Raw genomic sequence first — 19,544 nt, forward strand, 5'->3', positions numbered from 1 at the left:
GAAACATAAGAAAAAAAATAAAAACGTTAAAACCGAAAGTTATTAACCCTAACGTTTATTCTTTCCACTTTGATGTTCTCCCTTTTTTAATTCAACTATAAAAATCAAACCCAAACAAAATAGAATGGTAAGAAAAAGAGTTAATTATTAAATAATGACACTGAAAAGATACTTCTTGTTATGAATGCATTCATGCATTTGGTGGATGACCATTCAGTTCTATCTCTTGAAATTCTATACATTGATGTCATCTTTTAGAATTCCTATAACATTCATATAATACATTGATATAGGATTTTGATTCATGTACTACCCTTTCATATTTCTTAACCTCCCATTATGATTCCATGTCTATAAAAATGAATATTGAGTAGTATGTAAAATATATAATAATAGATAAGAATCATACATAGTTCCTAAAGAATTAGTTTCACATATTACAATCTATTTATCTTGTTTTGTTATTTTCTTTAATTTTACAACACGTCATCAGCACGAAACTCTAGTCAATTGTTGTATTATTTTGATCTTCAACATCAGAAGTTATCTGTGAGGTATTCTCAATTTATTGTAAGTTTCTTTAACATTTAGTAATCTTATTATCTATTTTGTTAATTAATATTCTAACATATGCATATTATGATCCATGTGAGATTTATATGAACTAGAATGTTATCATATTAATGCTATAAATATTATGTCTTATAATTTTGGGAAAAATGCAGTTGACCCCCCTGAAGTTTCAGAAGTTTTTCAATTTTAACCCCAAAGTTCAAAAATTGGCAATCTACCCCCCTGAAGTTTAAAAAATTGGCAATTTAAACCATCCGTTTAATTTTTCCGTCTAAATGGATAGAAATCTGTGAAATTACATCACTACCCTCAGTCTTTTTTTAAAAAATTTCCGTCCAATTTAACGGAAAAATTAAACGGAAGGTTTAAATTGCCAATTTTTGAAACTTCAGGGGGGAAGATTGCCAATTTTTGAACTTTGGGGTTAAAATTGAAAAACCCCTGAAACTTCAGGGGGGTAAACTGCATTTTCCCCTATAATTTTATATGCTTAAAGTATATAAAAACTGAGTACCTTACGGTAAAGGATCTCTTGACCTTGTAGAATAATTTAAGGGAGAGATACGAGCACCAGAAGACAGTTATCCTCCCAAAAGCTCGTTATGATTGGATGCACCTGAGGTTGCAAGATTTTAAGAGTGTCAGTGACTTTAACTCTGAACTCTTTAAAATCAGCTTAGAATTAAAATTGTGTGGAGAAAAAGTCATTGACATGGATATGTTAAAAAAAACATATACCACATTTCATGCCTCGAATGTGCTCCTGTAGCAGTAATATCGAGAGTGTAATTTCACAAGATATTCTAAACTAATATTTTGTCTTCTAGTGGCTGAGCAAAACAACAAGCTATTAATGAAAAATCATCAATCTCGTCCAACGGGTTCTACACCATTTTCTACAATGAAACCTCATTTCATGGTAATAAAGGAAACCGTGGTCGTGGACGTAGATGTGGTAAAAAATAAAAAATAAAATAAAATTATAGAGGTCAAGGGAAATGTACTCATAATTCTTACAAAAGAAATGCTCCATACCACCAGAAGTGAAACCACACTGAGGCGAAACAAAATGAAAACCAAGGTTTACAGAATAAACCTACAAAGAACTATGAAGATAAATGTTACAAGTGTGGTATGAAAAGACATTGGTCTCGAACCTATCGTACGCCTAAACATTTGGTAGACCTATATCAAGCCTTAATAAAAGAAAAGTGGATTGAAATGAATTTTGTTAATCACAATAATCTTGAAGATTCTTCAATTTTTCTTGATGTTCTAAATGGAGAGAGTAACATTCATCTTGTTATTTCTGATTTCTTTGTAGACTCTAACACAAAAATTGATCTTTTGATTGGTGATGAATATATCTACAACAATTGATATGTTTTCATTATGTCTTAATAACAATATGTTTACATTGTCAAATTTAATTGTATATTGTTATTTTCTTTTTGATTAATGAAATTTGTTATATATTTTGTTTATATATATGGAGGCATGGATCATATTGTTGGAATGATTAATTTCAAGATGATTGGTGAAGATTTGTGTCTAGCAGACAGTTGTACAACGCACACAATTCTTAAAGATAAGAAATATTTTCAATACTTGATATTAAACAAAGCTAGTGTCAATACAATATCAAGTTCATAAAACCTAATCGAAGGCTTTGGAAGAGTGAATATCATATTGCCAAAAGGAACGGCAATGACGAATATCTTTATATTACTTCAATAATTTTAGGCTAAAAGCTCATATTGGAAAAATGCCTGCATTTTCTTCCAAGTTGTATTATACAACAATATGAACAATTAAATCACATGCTGTGATGCACCAGAAGTTTTCTAATCTAAAGATATTTATGCTTTGGCATAATTGTCTTGGACATCCGGGAACAATTATGATGCGTCGAATAATTGAGAACTCCCATAGGCATCTCTTAAAGAACCAGAAGATTCTTTTACCAAGTGATTATCCTTGTGCTGCATGTTCTCAAGATAAATTTGTTATCAAATCATCCCCTTCTAAGGAAATTGTTGAATCTCCATCATTTTTATAAAGAATTCAAGGGGATATATGTGAGCCGATTCATCCTCCATGTGGGCCATTTAGATATTTTATGGTTTTAATAGATGCATTATCTGGATGGTCACATGTTTGCTTGCTTTATACTTGTAATGTTGCATTTGCTAGACTTTTTGTTCAAATAATTAGATTACGAGCACAATTTCCTAATTATCCAATTCAATCTACTGGGATGGATAATGCGGATGAATTTACATCTCAAGCATTTTATGACTATTGCATGTCAATTGAAATTAATGTTGAACATCCCGTTGCTCATACTCATACTCGAAATGGCTTAACTTAATCGTTTATTAAACGATTTCAGTTAATTGCTCAACCTTTACTTATGAAAATAAAATTACATGTTTCTGCTTGGGGACATGCAATATTACATGATGTATCATTAGTTCGGATTAGACCAACAACTTACCAAAAATATTCCTCTTTGTAACTTGCATTTGGTCAACCACTAAATATTTTTCATTTTCGTATTTTTTGTTGTGCTGTATATGTTCCAATAGAATCACCTCAACGCACCAAGATGGAACCTCAACGTAGACTTGGAATTTATGTTGGTTTTGATTCTCCTTCTATTATTAGATACATTGAGCCTTTAACTAGTGATACTTTTAAAGCACATTTTGAAAATTGTCATTTTGATGAAAACAAATTCTCATCACTAGGGAAAGAAAGTCATTGCCAGAAGCATGGCAAGAAATCACTTGGAATAATTCAACGTTATCTCATTTTGATCCTCGTACAAATCAATGTGAACTAGAAGTTCAGATGATCATTCATTTGCAGAGTATTGCAAATCAATTGCCGGATGCATTTACTGACAACAATAAAATAATTATATTCTAGAGAAGATAGAAGTCCATGTAGGACAATCAATTAATACAGTAGTAAATGAGTTTAAGGCACACCTGAAGCGTGAAAAACCTATTTGTGCAAAGAATAAGATTTCCTGGAAGAGAAAAGCACAAAGAAATAAAATCAGCGCTCCTGAAGAGGCCTTACCCATAAAACAGGCAATGAAAATTGATCCATCCAAACTTTTTGTACAAAATTCTCCTGGAAAGGAATCCCCTGAAGAGGAACAGGTACCTGAAAATAATGAAATTTCAATAAATTATATAAGTACAAGAGAAATATTGGATAGAAACAAAATTGTTGTCGACAACATATTTTCATTTAAAGTTGCATTTGACATTACCAGAAGTATTAATGATATTGAACCACAAATCGTCGAAGAATGTTGACGTAGAAATGATTGGCCAATGTGGAAGGAAGCAATTCAAGTAGAATTAAACTCACTAGCAAAATGTGAAGTATTTGGACCTGTAGACCAAACACTTGAAGGTGTATCGCTTGTTGGATACAAGTGGGTATTTGTGCGAAAACGTAATGAGAAAAATGAAATTGTGAGATACGAAGCAAGACTTATTGCACAAGGTTTCCTGCAGAAACTTGGTATTAATTATGAAGAAACATATTCCCCTGTAGTGGATGCAATTACATATAGATTTTTTATTAGCTTGGTAGTTACAAAAAGTTTAGATATGCGTTTAATGGATGTGGTTACAACATATTTATATGGATTACTTAATAATGATATATATATATATGAAAATCCTTGAAGGATACAAAATGCCTGAAGCATATACTTCCAAATTACGAAGTATTTATTCTATTAAGCTACAAAGATCTTTATATGGGTTTAAGCAATCTGGACACATGTGGTATAATCGACTTAGTGAATATCTATAGAAGGAAGGATTTGAGAATAATCAAATTTGTCCATGCGTTTTCATTAAGAAATCATAATCTGGATTTGTTATCATTGCAATTTATGTAAATGATTTAAATCTTGTTGGGACTTCAGAATAGCTCATAAAAACTGCCACTTATTTAAAAAAAAATGAATTTGAGATGAAAGATTTTGGAAATACAAAAGTTTGCCTTGGCTTACAGATTGAACATTTTCTAAATGGAATTCTTGTTCATCAGTCAACATACACATAAAAAGTCATGAAGCACTTTTACAAGGATAAAGCTCATCATTTGAGTATTCCAATGGTTGTTCGATCATTAGAAGTAAAAAAAGACCATTTTCGCCATCGAAAAGATAATGAAGAAATTCTTGGTCCTGAAGTATCATATCTTAGTGCAATTGGTGCTTTGATGTATTTTGCAAATTGCACACGACCTGATATAGCATTTTCAGTTAATCTACTATCAATATACAGTTCTGCACCAACTCGAAGGCATTGGAATGGGGTCAAACATGTTCTATGTTATCTTCGTGGAACAACTGACATGTGATTATTTTATTCAAAATGTTTAAATTCACAATTAGTTTGATATGCAGATGTGGGTTTTCTTTCTGATCCACATAAAGGTATATCTTAAACAGGATATCTATTTACATGTGGAAGTACTGTTATTTCATGTAGATCTGTCAAGCAAACACTTGTTGCTACTTCTTCAAATCACTCGAAAATTATTGCAATTCATGAAGCAAGTCGGGAATGCATATGGCTAAGATTAGTAATTCAACACGTTTGAGAAAAGTGTGGCTTATCCACAATCAAAGATAGCCTGACAATATTATATGAAGATAATGTTGCTTGTATCACACAGATCAGATGATGATATATTAAAGGTGGTAGAACCAAATATATTTCACCGAAGTTCTTTTATACACATGAGCTCCAGAAGAGTGGTGATATTGATGTTAAGCAGATACGATCAAGCGACAATTTGTCAGATTTATTTACCAAAACATTACTAACTGCAACATTTAAGAAGTTGGTGAGTAACATTGGAATGCTCCGACTTAAGGATCTTTCATCATAAACAATTGAAGTTCTTCATGCTAATAAGAGGGGTAAAATGATTATGCTGATTGTACTATTTTTCTTTTGCTAAGGTTTTTTTCACTGGGCTTTCTTTTGCAAGGTTTTAACGCGGCAGTCCTAAAGCATACGAATGCACACAAGAATATTGTACTCTTTTTCCTTCGTCACAGGTTTTTTTCCCATTTGGTTTTCCTTGGCAAGGTTTTAATGAGGCATATTCTTAGCGTATGGTCATCCAAGGGGTGGTGTTATGAATGCATTCATGCATTTGGTGGACGACCATTTAGTTCCATCTCTTGGAATTCTACACATTGATGTCATCTTTTAAAATTCCTATAACATTCATGTAATACATTGATATCGCATTTTGATTCATGTACTACCCTTTTATATTCCTTAACCTCCTATTATGATTTCATGTCTATAAAAAAGAGTATTGAATAGTATGTAAAAGATATAATAATAGAGAATAATCATATATAGTTCCTGAAGAACTAGTTTCACATATTACAATCTATTTATCTTGTCTAGTTATTTTCTTTGATTTTACAACACTTTTCATTAATAATTCAACAATTTTCCTTGTAGATTTTTGGGCACCAACCAGAAATTACAATTGGTACTGGCTACAAAGACTGAAATACTAATCATCTTCAGCACCACCCGTGAAAATTGAGATTACATTTGACACATTCAAAAGTAAAATTATAGCAAAAATTACCACATTTATTACATTGAGGCAGGACGCCTTTGAACTCGTCAACAAAAGTAAGGGAATGTTCGTGTGTGCCAAACTTATAAGTCCTCCCAAATTTCATATATGGATTTTTTTCCAAGAATGCAATCCGGATGAGCAAGAAAATCGAGATCTGCATAATAGTAGAACCAATGTTTTGGATATCGTGGTTCTTTACAAATATCATAATAATACTCATCATCATATTCATCTTCAACTTTATAACAAAGTGCAAACGATTGTTTGTACAGTCCGTATTTTATGGTACGTGGCATTGTAGCGCATTTGAAATTCAGAGTAAATTCACAATGAGCACAACTAAAGATTATTCTATCATAATCACAAGAAGTGCACTTTACAGAATTTGATGTGTTGTAGAGAATAAGTCGGTGCTCATGACCTTCATGGTTAAAGACGTCAGACATCAAACTACACTAGGCATCAAGGTTGAAGTTGCATTTATCACAATGGTAGACGAAGCCATTACAATTGCGGTAACAAGCATTTCAAATAAATTACTTATCAACATAAGGTAGCCCTGGTAGGAGAATGAGGGGGTATCGATGAAGTGTGTATAACTTTTTTCGAGGTAATTCAACACAAGATTTGTGAAGAAATAATTTGTATGAAATACAAGTATAAAACGAATGATGATAGATAGGCCACATACACTCGTCACATTTTTCTTCATTCTCAAGTTCCTCATCAATAAACTTTAAGTCAATTTCATGACTAAAATGTTTGATTTTCATGGCTATTTCAACTTTGTCCTCTCCTAATTTGGATTTCTTGACAACATATAGATCTTCCCATTTTAGCGTACTTGTTGATTCAATGGACTCTATATTTTTAGATTCCGGCACAAATGTTTCATCCCACACACTACAAAAAAATAAGGATTTTGTAATGTTTAAATAGTATGGTTTTTTTTTCTAAACGTCACCTTAGGAGTGACGTGCGAAGAAAAAAAATGTCACCCCTTCTAAGTAGTGGCGAAGCCACATGTTGGCCAGAGGTGGCCGTGGCCCCTCCAAGAAGTTTTTTTTTGAAAAAAAAAATTAAATAGGATCCATCAAATTATTGAGATTTTTTTTTTGGGAAATTATATATAAAATCCTTAGGTAAACGCGCTTTTTTAAAAAACTCCCTGGGTATTTTTTTTTTTTTAAATTTAGTCCCTGGGTAACTCAAAACTACTAGAAAACTCCCTACCGTCAATTTTTGTTAACTTCCGTTAGTCTACTCAAAACTCACCGTTTTATCTGATTAAAATATTATTTTTTTATTAATTTAATTTAAAAAATTCAATCTTTAAAAAAAAAAAAAAAAAAATTTTGAAGGGTGCTAGGGGTGGCGGTGCCACCCCTGGCCATCCCCCCCAACCCCTATGGGGTGGCCGCAAGCCACCCCAGGGGTGGGCGAACCACCCCTTGGGTGGCTTGGGGTGGCTCGCGGCCACCCCATGGGTGGAGCGTGGCTTGCGGGCCACCCCTCCACCCATGGGGTGGCCGCGAGCCACCCCAAGCCACCCAAGGGGTGGCTCGAGCCACCCCAAGCCACCTGGGGTGGCTTGCGGCCACCCCATTAGGGGGGGGGGGGGGGTGGCCAGGGGTGGCGCCGCCACCCCTGGCCACCCTTCAATTTTATTTTTTTTTAAAAAAAATTAAATTAATAAAAAATAATATTTTAATCAGATAAAACGGTGAGTTTTGAGTAGACTAACGGAAGTTAACAAAAATTGACGGTAGGGAGTTTTCTAGTAGTTTCGAGTTACCCAGGGACTAAATTTTCAAAAAAAAAATACCCAGGGAGTTTTTTAAAAAAGCGCGTTTACCTAAGGATTTTAAATATAATTTCCCTTTTTTTTTCTTTCTAAATAGGGCCCCTCCATTCTCCCAAAAGTTTATTTGTTTTTTTCTAAATATAAATAGGGCCCCTCCATTCTCCCAAAAAAAAAAAAAAATTATATGAAGAATGCGCTGCAGTTGGCCCCTCAGTATTAAAAAAAAAAAGTTTATGTTTCTTTTGGCGACTGGTCTGATATTATTTATTAAAAAAAAATTGTTTTCCCCCATTTCTCAGAATCTCAATTTCACGCATCTTCCGAGTCTTCTCCCTCTCTCCCCCTCAGTCCCTCTCATTTCTCAAGTCTGCAGACTGTCTCAATCGCTCTCTCTCTCTCTCTCTCTCTCTCTCTCTCACTCTCAGTCTCTCACAGGCAGTAGACGCTTTGGAGATCAGGTGAGTTTTGCATTTTTTGTTCCTTGAAATTTATTTATGGTTAATTTTATACATTTAACCTTGATTTTTTTCCCCCTTAAGGCTTAATGGGTGTCATGTATTTTCAGGGCAGAAAATAGGTGGTCACTGGTCAGATTCACAAATTGGATTGGGTCCATTGGGAGCTTGGATTTTTACTAGAAACATTGAGATAGGTATCCCAAGAATCTGCTTAATTGTTTTTATTCTGATTCCTGAAAGTGTTATATTGCTGCTATGTTATGATATTATTTAGCCTCTTTGGTTCTTTAGGCTTTGATCAAATTAAGAGAAAAAAATTGAATAATACATGTTAGTGGTACCCATTAATCATTATAAATAAACATCAATTTGATGTAGAACAATTAAACAATGCGGCAAAAATTGTAGCATAACTGAAAGTCTGAAAGCTTGAAACTGAGCAAAAATTGTTGTTATGTTACTGTTTAGCCTCTTTAGGCTTTGATCAAATTAAGAGAATAAAACAAGTTAGTGGTACTACCCATCATAAATAGTTGCATTTGTTTTAATGTATATTGGTAATTCGATCGTCTATCTTACGGGGTTGTGATTTAACTTGAAAATTTTAGGTTCATGCATCATGTCAAAGTTTAAAACTATTGATTCGTTCTTTAAAATGAAAGAAGCCGACATTTTGAAAAGTAATACACCGTTGGATCTTAATGCCGGAACTTCAAATCCCGATGAGCATCATCTTAAATCTTCAAGAGTTGAAGATGAAGAACATCCTTGCGAAGAAGCTCTAATTGCGGAGACACAAGAGGTTCATTTTAAATTATCCACACTTAATGTTGATGAAGTTGATGTTTCTTCTATAGAACGAAATCCAGGATTACATCCTCCGATGTGGGACTATCCAGTCAATCAACGGGATGAAATAAGACGGGCTTATTTGAAACATGGTCCATATCAACTTATTCTTTGAAATGAACAATATCCTCTTTCTAGACTTAAAAATCACCCTCGTCGCTTTCAAGCTTCTTGGTTCACACAATTTTCAACTTGGCTTGAGTATTCTCGTTCTACAGATGCTGCATATTGTCTACCATGTTATCTTTTTTCTATGAAAGCACTTGGACGTCCTAGATGGGATGTATTTACTATAAAGGGATTTAGAAGTTGGAAAAAGGTTCATAATGGAAAAAATTGTGCCTTTTTGACTCATATTGGGGAGGATTCTTGTTCACCTCATAATAATGCTGTGAAATATTATGAGGATTTACGAAATCAAGCACAACATATTGATAAAGTATTGAATGCACAAAGTACCGAACAAATTCTAAATAATCAACTTCGTGTGAAAACTTCTATTGATGTTGCTCGGTGGCTTGCATTTCAAGGATGTGCTTTTAAAGGTCATGATGAGACTCTTGATTCAATAAATTGAAGTAATTTTCTTGAGATGATTCAAATTTTGGTATCATATAATGAGAAAGTTACAAGTGTTGTTTTGGAAAATGCTCCACAATCTGCAAAGAATACTTCACATACAATTCAAAAGGAGATTTTGCATGTCATTACAAGTAAAGTGCGAGATAAAATTCGTGAAGATATTGGAAACTCTAAATTTTACATTATTGTTGATGAAGCACGAGATGAGTATAAGAGAGAGCAAATGACTATTGTTTTGAGATTTGTTGACAAAGATGGTTTTATACAAGAACGTTTATTTGATATAATTCATGTTAAAGACACATCGGCATAGACTCTAAAGAATGGAATATCTGATGTTCTCTCTTGTTATCGCCTTGATATTCAAAATATCCGTGGACAAGGATATGATGATGCTAGTAACATGCATGGTGAATAGAAAGGATTGCAAGCATTATTTCTTAATGATTGTCCTTGTGCATACTAAATTCATTGTTTTGCTCATCGATTACAATTAGCATTAGTTGTTGCATCTAGAGATGTGGATTATGTTCATGTGTTCTTCACAAATTTGAATTTTATTATCAATGTGGCCAGTGCTTTATGTAAACGTCATGATCTACTACAAGCTATTCATGCAACACAAATTGCACATATGCAAGCTATTGGTGAGCTTGAAACTGGAAAAGGGGCTAACCAAATTGGCACTTTGAAAGGAGCTGGTGATTCTCGTTGGGGTTCTCATTTTAATTCTATTTGTAGCATAATAAGGATGTTTGATGCTACTTGTATAGTGCTTGAAGATGTTCAAAGAGAAGGAGGTACTTACTCTCAACGAGGAGATGCTAAGGCTGCTTATAAAATGCTTATATCCTTCGAGTTCATATTTATTTTACATTTAATGAATGAACTCATGGGCATTACTGATGTTCTTTGTCAAGTTTTGCAGCAAAAATCTCTAGACATTTTGAATGCTATTCATTCAGTTTCTATTGCGAAAAAATTTATCCAAGAGTTGAGAGATGATGGTTGGAATAATTTGCTTGAGAACATTGTCTCTTTCTGCAAGAAATCTGAAATTAACATTCCGGATTTAAGTGTTCGTTATATTGAAGGTCGATGTCGTAATCAAAAGAATCACATTACAGTGGAGCATCATTATCATTTTGACATATTCAATACTACTATCGACTTTCAATTGCAAGAGCTTGATAGTAGGTTTGGTGAAAAGATGATGGAACTTTTGATATTTAGCTTTGCTTTGGATACAAAAGATGCTTATAAATCCTTCAAAATTGACGATATATGTATCCTTGTGGATAAGTATTATCCTCTTGATTTTTCTGAACAAGAGAAAATTAATTTGAGATATTAATTGAGGTATTTTGAATTTGATGTCCTTACCAATCCGACATTACAAAATTTGTCTTCCATTGTAAAATTATGCCAAGGATTGGCAAAGACAGAAAAATCAAAGACATACTATCTTATTGATAAATTAATTCGTCTTATTTTGACTCTTCTAGTGTCTACAGCAACTACCGAACGAGTATTTGCAGCAATGAAAATTGTTAAAACATGACTACACAACAAAATGGATGATGATTTTCTTGCAAATAGTTTAGTTCTTTATATTGAAAGGAAAATTGCTGAGAGCTTCGATTTAGATTCGATACTTGATGATTTTGTACTTCTAAAAGACCGTAAAATGCAGTTCTAGACACTTTTTAGTATTTCTATCTTTTTGATATAGTGCCGACATATTATATTTCTAATATATTAATTTGAGCACATATTTATGAACTTTTATAGATATTTTTTTGTAATGCCATATATTATGTGAATTACCAAATTTTCAATGTAAAAAAAATTTTTAGGACATGAAATTTTTTTTTTATGGTCCCTACATTCTAAAACGCCTGGCTCCGCCACTGCTTCTAAGGGTGACGTTTTACACGTGACACGTCGTCCTAGGGGTGACATGTGGAAAGTGGGTCACACGTCACCCCTAGGACAACGTGTGGCCTACTTTCCACGTCACCCCTAGAGGGCGACGTGCGGAAAATGGGTCACACGTCCCCCCTAGGGGCGACGTGTGCCATGGATCACACGTCACCTCCAGGGGTGATGTGTGAACACATCGTCCACACCTAGGGGGCGACGCGTGTTTACACATCACCCTTGGAGGTGACGTGTGAACCATGCCACACATCACATCCCCCGTGCACGCATGGGCATGCGCTCCCCCCACCATCTGCAAACCTGCTTCTTCTCTCCTTTCTTTTGTTCTTTCTCCTTCTTCGATCTTCTCTTCTTCTTTTCTTCCTCTCATCTCCGTCACTCCTCTCTCCGGCTAGCAAACTACTCGTCCCTCGGCCGACGTACAACTACACATACCTAGGTAAGAATTTAATTTTAATATTGTATTTTATTTATTTGCATATATTTGTCCATATATATTAATTAATTTCTTTGTTTTTTTTTAAATTAATTCAAAATCTAAGAATAATAATTTCTTAGATTTTAGAGTTCATGAACATGGAATGCTAGCAATATATATTATTAGATTTTTTTTTTTTTGCATGCATATATATTATTGTTTTTTTAAAATTCATGTTTAAATTGGTAATTTTTAATATATAGTTGTTAGATTGATTTTTTCATTTTGGTGTTTAGATTTTAGATTAATTGTTGGTTGTGTTTGTAAATATTTAGAATACGTTCTGTCATATAGAGGATTCTAAAGTTTTAGCCTCTGCTACATTTCGGCCAGCAAGTTCTAGTTGGCCGAATTTTTTTATTTTTCTTGGCCTTTTTATTTTTATTTATTTTTTTTTTTTTCTTTCTCTTTGCTTGCTGGCTTATTAAATTTAATGGTCAATTCACAGTCAAGTTTGAATTTCATGGACAGATTTGGCAATTAAAAGATAATACTTTTTTATTTTTTTTATTTTTTTAAAACGAAGAAATTATATGTTATGTTAGATCCCCTAATTAATTATGGTACAATTTTAGATCCCCTAATTGTGTTATAGAAAACGGGAAACAAGCCACTTCATTATACAAAATGTGTAGGTTTAAATTTAGATGCAATTTCTATATATGTTTAACTTTAGTGAAAATGTCTAGGTTTAAATGTAGACGAAATGAGTACGTAGGTGGAAAATTGCTTTATATGAATGTATGCATGCATATTGAGTTTTTAATTGTGTTTAATTTGTACTTGATTCTGTAATTATAAAAACACTCTTAAATATACTTAAGAATGTTATAATGTCATGAGATTGCTGGTTAATCATATATATATATATATATATATATATATATAAAAGCCGAGTTTTGACGTAGAGAGTGCTTAGAATTGCGACACGTGTTCATATCAGAATTGCGACACGAGTCCATATTTATTAAAAATCTTAAATTTTATTTTCTATGATTAATTTATTAAAAGATTTGTCGTGTCCATATTTTTTAACTGCTGTTTTATTTTGTATCATTAATTTATTAAAAGATTTGCGACATTAATTTATTAAAAGATTTGCAGGTTCAAAATTTTATTTATTTTGTTTTGTATCATTAATTTATTAAAGGATTTGCAGCCGAGTTTTCACGTAGAGAGTGCTTAGAATTGCGACACATGTCCATATCAGAATTGCGACACGTGTCCATATTTATTAAAAATCTTAAATTTTATTTTGTATGATTAATTTATTAAAAGATTTGCCGTGTCCATATTTTTTAATTGCTGTTTTATTTTGTATCATTAATTTATTAAAAGATTTGCGACATTAATTTATTAAAAGATTTGCAGGTTCAAAATTTTATTTATTTTATTTTGTATCATTAATTTATTAAAAGATTTGCAGGTTCAAAATTTTGTTTTTTTTGTTCAGTATGTATGAACCGGAAATTTATTAAAAGATTTGCAGGTTCAAAATTGTATTTATTTTATTTTGTATCATTAATTTATTAAAAGATTTGCGGATTCAAAATTTTGTTTTTTTTTTGTTCAGTATGTATGAACCGGAACCGGTTAAAAAAATTGAACCGGTTCAGTTTGACGTTTTTTCTTCCTTCTCTCTAACGACGGAAACAACGTTCTCTCTAAGGCATGCTCTCTGTTTTTCTCTTCTTCCAATGAGATTGAAAGTTTATTTGATCAGTTTTATGAAAATATATGTGACTCTGAACTATGATTTAAGGTATGAGATATAAGATATTTAAGATGAATGTATATTTGTGCTTTTATGTATAAATTTTTAGCAATTGTGAATTGATGATCTTTAGTTTGTTTATTGAGAATTTTTTTTGTAACAAACACCGTTTTAAATTAGAGATTAGGTAGAATATGTTTCCATTTTGTTTTGTGAATTTTTTTTTTTTTTTTTAATTTATTTTTTTATGGGGATTCAACTATTCTTCATTTGAATGTTTTATAGGGTTTTGTTTTTTTTTTTTTTCATTTGCTTTTTTGAATGTTCAGAATTATGAGTTTTATTTGTATTAAAATATAATAGGTATTACACCAAAAATATTAAAATTTTATGCTAATTTTATATTAATACTTTGATAATCAAAATTCATGGTTTCTTGCCCCCCCCCCCCCCCCCCCCCCTTTTTTTTTAATGCTTTTCATTTTAAACTACACATATGGGGACGAATTTAGGTTGTTTTAATTTATTTTTTAGATTAAGGGAAGATTGAAATGATTTATTTGATTGAATTAAATATTGAGTGAAAGATTTTGTTATTTTTGTATCCATAAAAAAAAAAAAAAAGATTTGTTATTTTGCTTTGAATTATTTTTTAAATGTCCAGAATTTTATGAGTTTTATTTGTTTTGAAATATAATATGTATTACACAAAAACCTATTGGGTTTAGGGTTACTCTCAGTTTTGCTACTATTCTCAATATATTGTTATAGGGTTTAGGGTTACTCTTTCCTTATTTTTTGTTCTAATTTATATATTATTTTTCATTCAAATTTCTTATTGTTCTTTTGTAAATTTAATTAACTTTGTTGTTCATCATGTTTTTTTGTGTTTCAATATTCCTTCTACGATTTTTTATCTCTTTCTTTGATGAAATAAATAAAACTACTCCTATGAGAATAAATATTTTAATATGTTTTATGGGTCTTATGATTTAAGGGTCTTACGTTTTAACCCATTCAAACTAGTTTTAAATTACACATATGGAAATTTTTTAATATGTTTTAATTTATATGGATTAAAACTAAAATTATATATGGTTCTTATGATAGTATATTTTTATGTGATTTATATATTTATGCAAACTTCTGTGTAATTGTGTCACTATGTTCAACAATATGCTGTTGAATAACCTTTTGTATTTTTTATTTTTTTTTATATTGAAATAGGCATGATAGATTTGACCTATAATAAAAAATACAATGGAGATGTGTTTTAAGTTTTAAAATCGAATTATTCTTTTTATATTCATTTACTTATCAAAAAGTTTTAAAATCAAATTATAATGAATAATCCCGCGCATAGCGCGGGTTCTAAACTAGTTTATATAATGTTTGGGTTGGATGAATTGATTATCATTTATGATATGGGATATAATAAACATCTTCGACATTTGTAATATAGTCATGCTATGAGCAAGAGTTGGATGACAAAGTTTAGGACTTCGAAGGAATACATGAATGACGCTAAGTCGTTCGTAAACTTCGCAGTTAGGAACACCATAAACCCTAAGTTAATTTAGTGCCCATGTAAAAAATGTCGCTTAAACAAGAAATTGTCGCCACGTCACCCCTGGAGGTGACGTGTGACCCATGCCACACGTCGCCCCTAGGGGTGACGTGTGACCCATTTTCAACACGTTGCCCTCTAGGGGAGACGTGGAAAGCAGGTCACACGTCGCCCCTAGAGGCAACGTGTGACACTATGCAGACGTCACCCAAAGGGGTGACGTGAAAAATGGGTCATATGTACAGGGTGACGTGTGAAAAGTGGGTCGCACGTTACCCCTAAGACGACGTGTCATTTGTAAAACATCACGCTTAGAAGGGGTGACTTTTTTTTCATCGCACGTCACTCATAGGGTGACGTTTGAAAAAAAACCTTACTATTTAAACGTCACAAAATTCTTTTGTAGTGAGAGGAGAAAATAGTCTATAGAAATAAAAAACCAAAACCATTTTACGCTAATTAAAAGATTTTTTTTTTATGATCAATTAAAAATAATTTCGATTTACTCAAAAAAAAAAAAAAAATTATCATACCAAACACCAATACGTTAATATTCAAAACCGCTATCCTGTATAAGTTATAAGCATATATAATCCTTTGAGGAATCTACCTGAACCAGGCACCGACAGAAGTTGGTATATCCGTATATGTAAAATCTGATGAACATTTGGGACATGAAATAAATGCTTTGAAATTTTGACTTAAAAGCAATACAAGTAAATAGTATTCAACACTCAGCAGTTGAGCTACCACCTTGGCGGTGCTGCATACGCCATAACCGTTGCATTACCAATCCCACCAACATCACCTATAATTTCTACTAAATCATCTTTATTTATTTATTTATTAATTAATTATTATTTGTAAGATTTATATTTTGTCAACCATTTTGAGGGAAAATAAAAAATAAAAAATTATAAGAGTGCCTCCCAACTCCTCTTTGTTTAAGAACTTGACAGCCATGCATTATCGGTTGTTGATTGGATCTGATAAGTGTAAAATATGTACGGGGAATCCATTAATAAACTAATTAATTTCAACAAATCCCCATTTTTCTTCTTAAGAGATCATGGCAATTGGTAAATAGTACTCAATTTTGTCCCTTAATAAATTATGTTCTTTACTTTTTCGGTAAAGTCCACTTAACCTCGTCAAACTACTACCTTAATGACAATCTACCCTCCAAACTATCAATTACGATAATTACCCACAAAACTACCAAAACAATGACAATGTACTCCCATTTTTAACAAAATAACAAAATTACCCGTGCTAAAATAAAAACAAAATACTATTTTTTTTTTTTTTCAAAATTTTAAGGGTATTTTTATCTTATTGAAAATTTATTGGGGAGTACATCATCATTGTTTTGGTAGTTTGGTTAATAAATTGTCGTATTTGATAGTTTGATGGTAGATTGTCATTAAATTAATAGTTTGAAGGGAATAAGTGAACTTTATCTTTACTTTTTCTACCATCCAAAAGTACATAAAAAGTTATAAAAGTAAAAAATATTTTTCCCTTTTAATTCCTTATATCATTTTATTTATATTTTGAAATAACCAATGATTTTAACATTGATAGCATAATTTAATTTTTATTTAAGTTAAATATTTTACATGTTGAGTTTTACCGAACAAGAGTTTAAGCTTATACATTTTATGAGGGTGATCGTTACAATTTTGATTATTTTTTTTTAAAAAAAAATGCACATTTTAGTTCATGTGATTTACTTGATTTGCAATTAACTCTATATGATATCAAAATGAACGCACATGTCCATGAAGTATGCCAAAAAGATAATGTAATCCTTATAATCAAATTCCGTTCACTAAAGTAATAGATTATGATAACGTGTTATAATTGTCATATTTAAGTCAGTGTCACACTAAATAAATCTGTTAAATTAATAGACAAAAATTGACTGTAGAAACTAAATTATTTTTTTTGACATACCTCAAGACCTTTGAGTTTAATTTGATGCCACATAGAGCTAATTGTAAATAAGATAAACCATAAATAAGGATTAATTTTGTATTTTTTCTTAATTTTTTTTTTGTTATTTCCTATTAGTTTAAAATTTTAGATTAAACAATAATTTTGAAACTAATGAGAAAAACGACAAGATCCGTTAGCAATCTTCAAAACACAGCTCATGACACGACAGCCGACAGGATCTGTTAAAAGGAAAAAACCTGTTTGAAAATTGTTAAAAGTAACGCTAATCACGTCTAAAGTTGTACTAGAGAATTTGGCTGGATCCTTCTAAATATATTTAATCATTTTTTTTTTTTTTAATTTGTTTAGTGAAATTCTTCTATATGGGTTTAAAATTAGTCATAATTCGTCTCTGGAAAATTGATTCAATCCTTAAATTGGATTTTTTTTTTTTTTTTACAAAAAAAAAACCTTTTATAATGACCATCTTGATAAACGCCTATTTTACAACCTCCAATCAATAATTGAAACACAAGCAAAAATATAAAAAATACACAAAAATAAGTTAGACCAAAATACATTAGATTTTAGGGTGATAAAATCCTTAAAGTGTAGAGGTGTCAAAAATAACGGGAAAACCGGAACCGGGACCGGAAAACTGGGAAACCAGAAACTGGGAAACCGGGGACAGGTTTCGGTTCCGGTTGCCAAAAAAAAAAAAAACCGGGACCCCGGTTCCGGTCCTGGTTTTTGGCACCCGGTAAAAACCGGGAAAACCGGAACCGGGTCTTATTTTATTAAATAATATATATATATACATATATATATATATATATATATATATATATATATATATTTTAATTCTTTTAGTCTTTTACGCAGCTTTTAGGACCTTAGGCAATTAGGTTTTTCACTTTTCCGGTTTTGAAGGTTTTAAAATGATTTTTAGGGTATTTTTAAAAATTTGAATTTTTATTTCTAAGGCTCATATAGGCAAAAACATTGATTTTTTAGGATTTTTAGGCTTTTTTATGTTTATTTTTTAATTATTTGGAACAATCACAATAAAGCCTCTTTAATTTAGACAAAAAGATTAATAGCTTTTTCTTAAATGAGCTAACTTATGAAAAAAATAATAATTGGCTTATATTAGGCCAAATACCTAAAATAAGCCTTAAACACTAATTTTTTTTCAAAAACCGGTTACCGGACTGGGTAAAACCGGAACCGGCCTGGAACCGGGACCCCGGTTTCCGGTTCCGGTTTCCCAAAACCGAGAACCGGGGTACTCCGGTTCCGGTTCCGGTTTTGGCCAAAAATCGGGAAACCGGACCGGGTTGATACTCCTATTAAAGTGTTAACTTTCTATCTCTAAGTTTTAGTTTTGAATCTAAAAATAAGTTTTGAGGCATTAAAAAGGGGTTTTGGGGTATTAAAAACGAGTTTTGAGGCATTAAAAATGGGTTTTGAGGTGGGTCACGGCCGGCAGAGTTTGAGGTGTTCACTGCTGGCGAGACCCACGCCGGGTACGGGTTTTTTTTCTTCTCTGATTTAGTGTGATTGTTCTCGTTTTTATTTTTTGTATTTTTCTTAAATTAATAATGTGTTACATAGTAATTGGAGGCTACAAAAAAGGTGTTATCCGGATGAAGGAGCCTTTTTTTTTTTTTTTGGGGCACACTAATTCTAATGTCATTTTAATAATAATAATAATAAGATAAAGTATCAATTGATTTGTTATTTAATGAGCTGTCTGAGTATGGGATCTATAGGATTTAAGGTGGTTGTTCAACCACTAGTAAAAAAATTAAATAAAAAATGAATTTTCATAAATAGATTCGTTTACATTATTTATCCACAATAAACTAGTTTTTACAAATGCAATAGTATAGAGATTCTTTATTCAATTGCTAACTAAACAAGTTGACTTGAATTTACTTGTGGAGATTTGACTTAGAGTTTATTTGAGATTGCGTTTGAGAGACTTAAAAATGCTT

The 19,544-nt window shown here is 31.8% G+C and overlaps 2 pseudogenes; one reads left to right on the forward strand and one right to left on the reverse strand.

The window, feature by feature from the left end:
- Nucleotides 1–3,636: 3,636 nt before the first annotated feature.
- LOC148584840 (uncharacterized) lies at nt 3,637–8,491 on the reverse strand (annotated as a pseudogene).
- Nucleotides 8,492–9,133: 642 nt separating this feature from the next.
- Nucleotides 9,134–11,608, forward strand: LOC132187844 (uncharacterized; annotated as a pseudogene).
- Nucleotides 11,609–19,544: the final 7,936 nt, after the last annotated feature.

The sequence above is a fragment of the Corylus avellana genome, chromosome 6 (genome assembly GCF_965113065.1).
Source record: "Corylus avellana chromosome 6, dhCorAvel1.hap1.2, whole genome shotgun sequence".
NCBI lineage: Eukaryota > Viridiplantae > Streptophyta > Magnoliopsida > Fagales > Betulaceae > Corylus > Corylus avellana.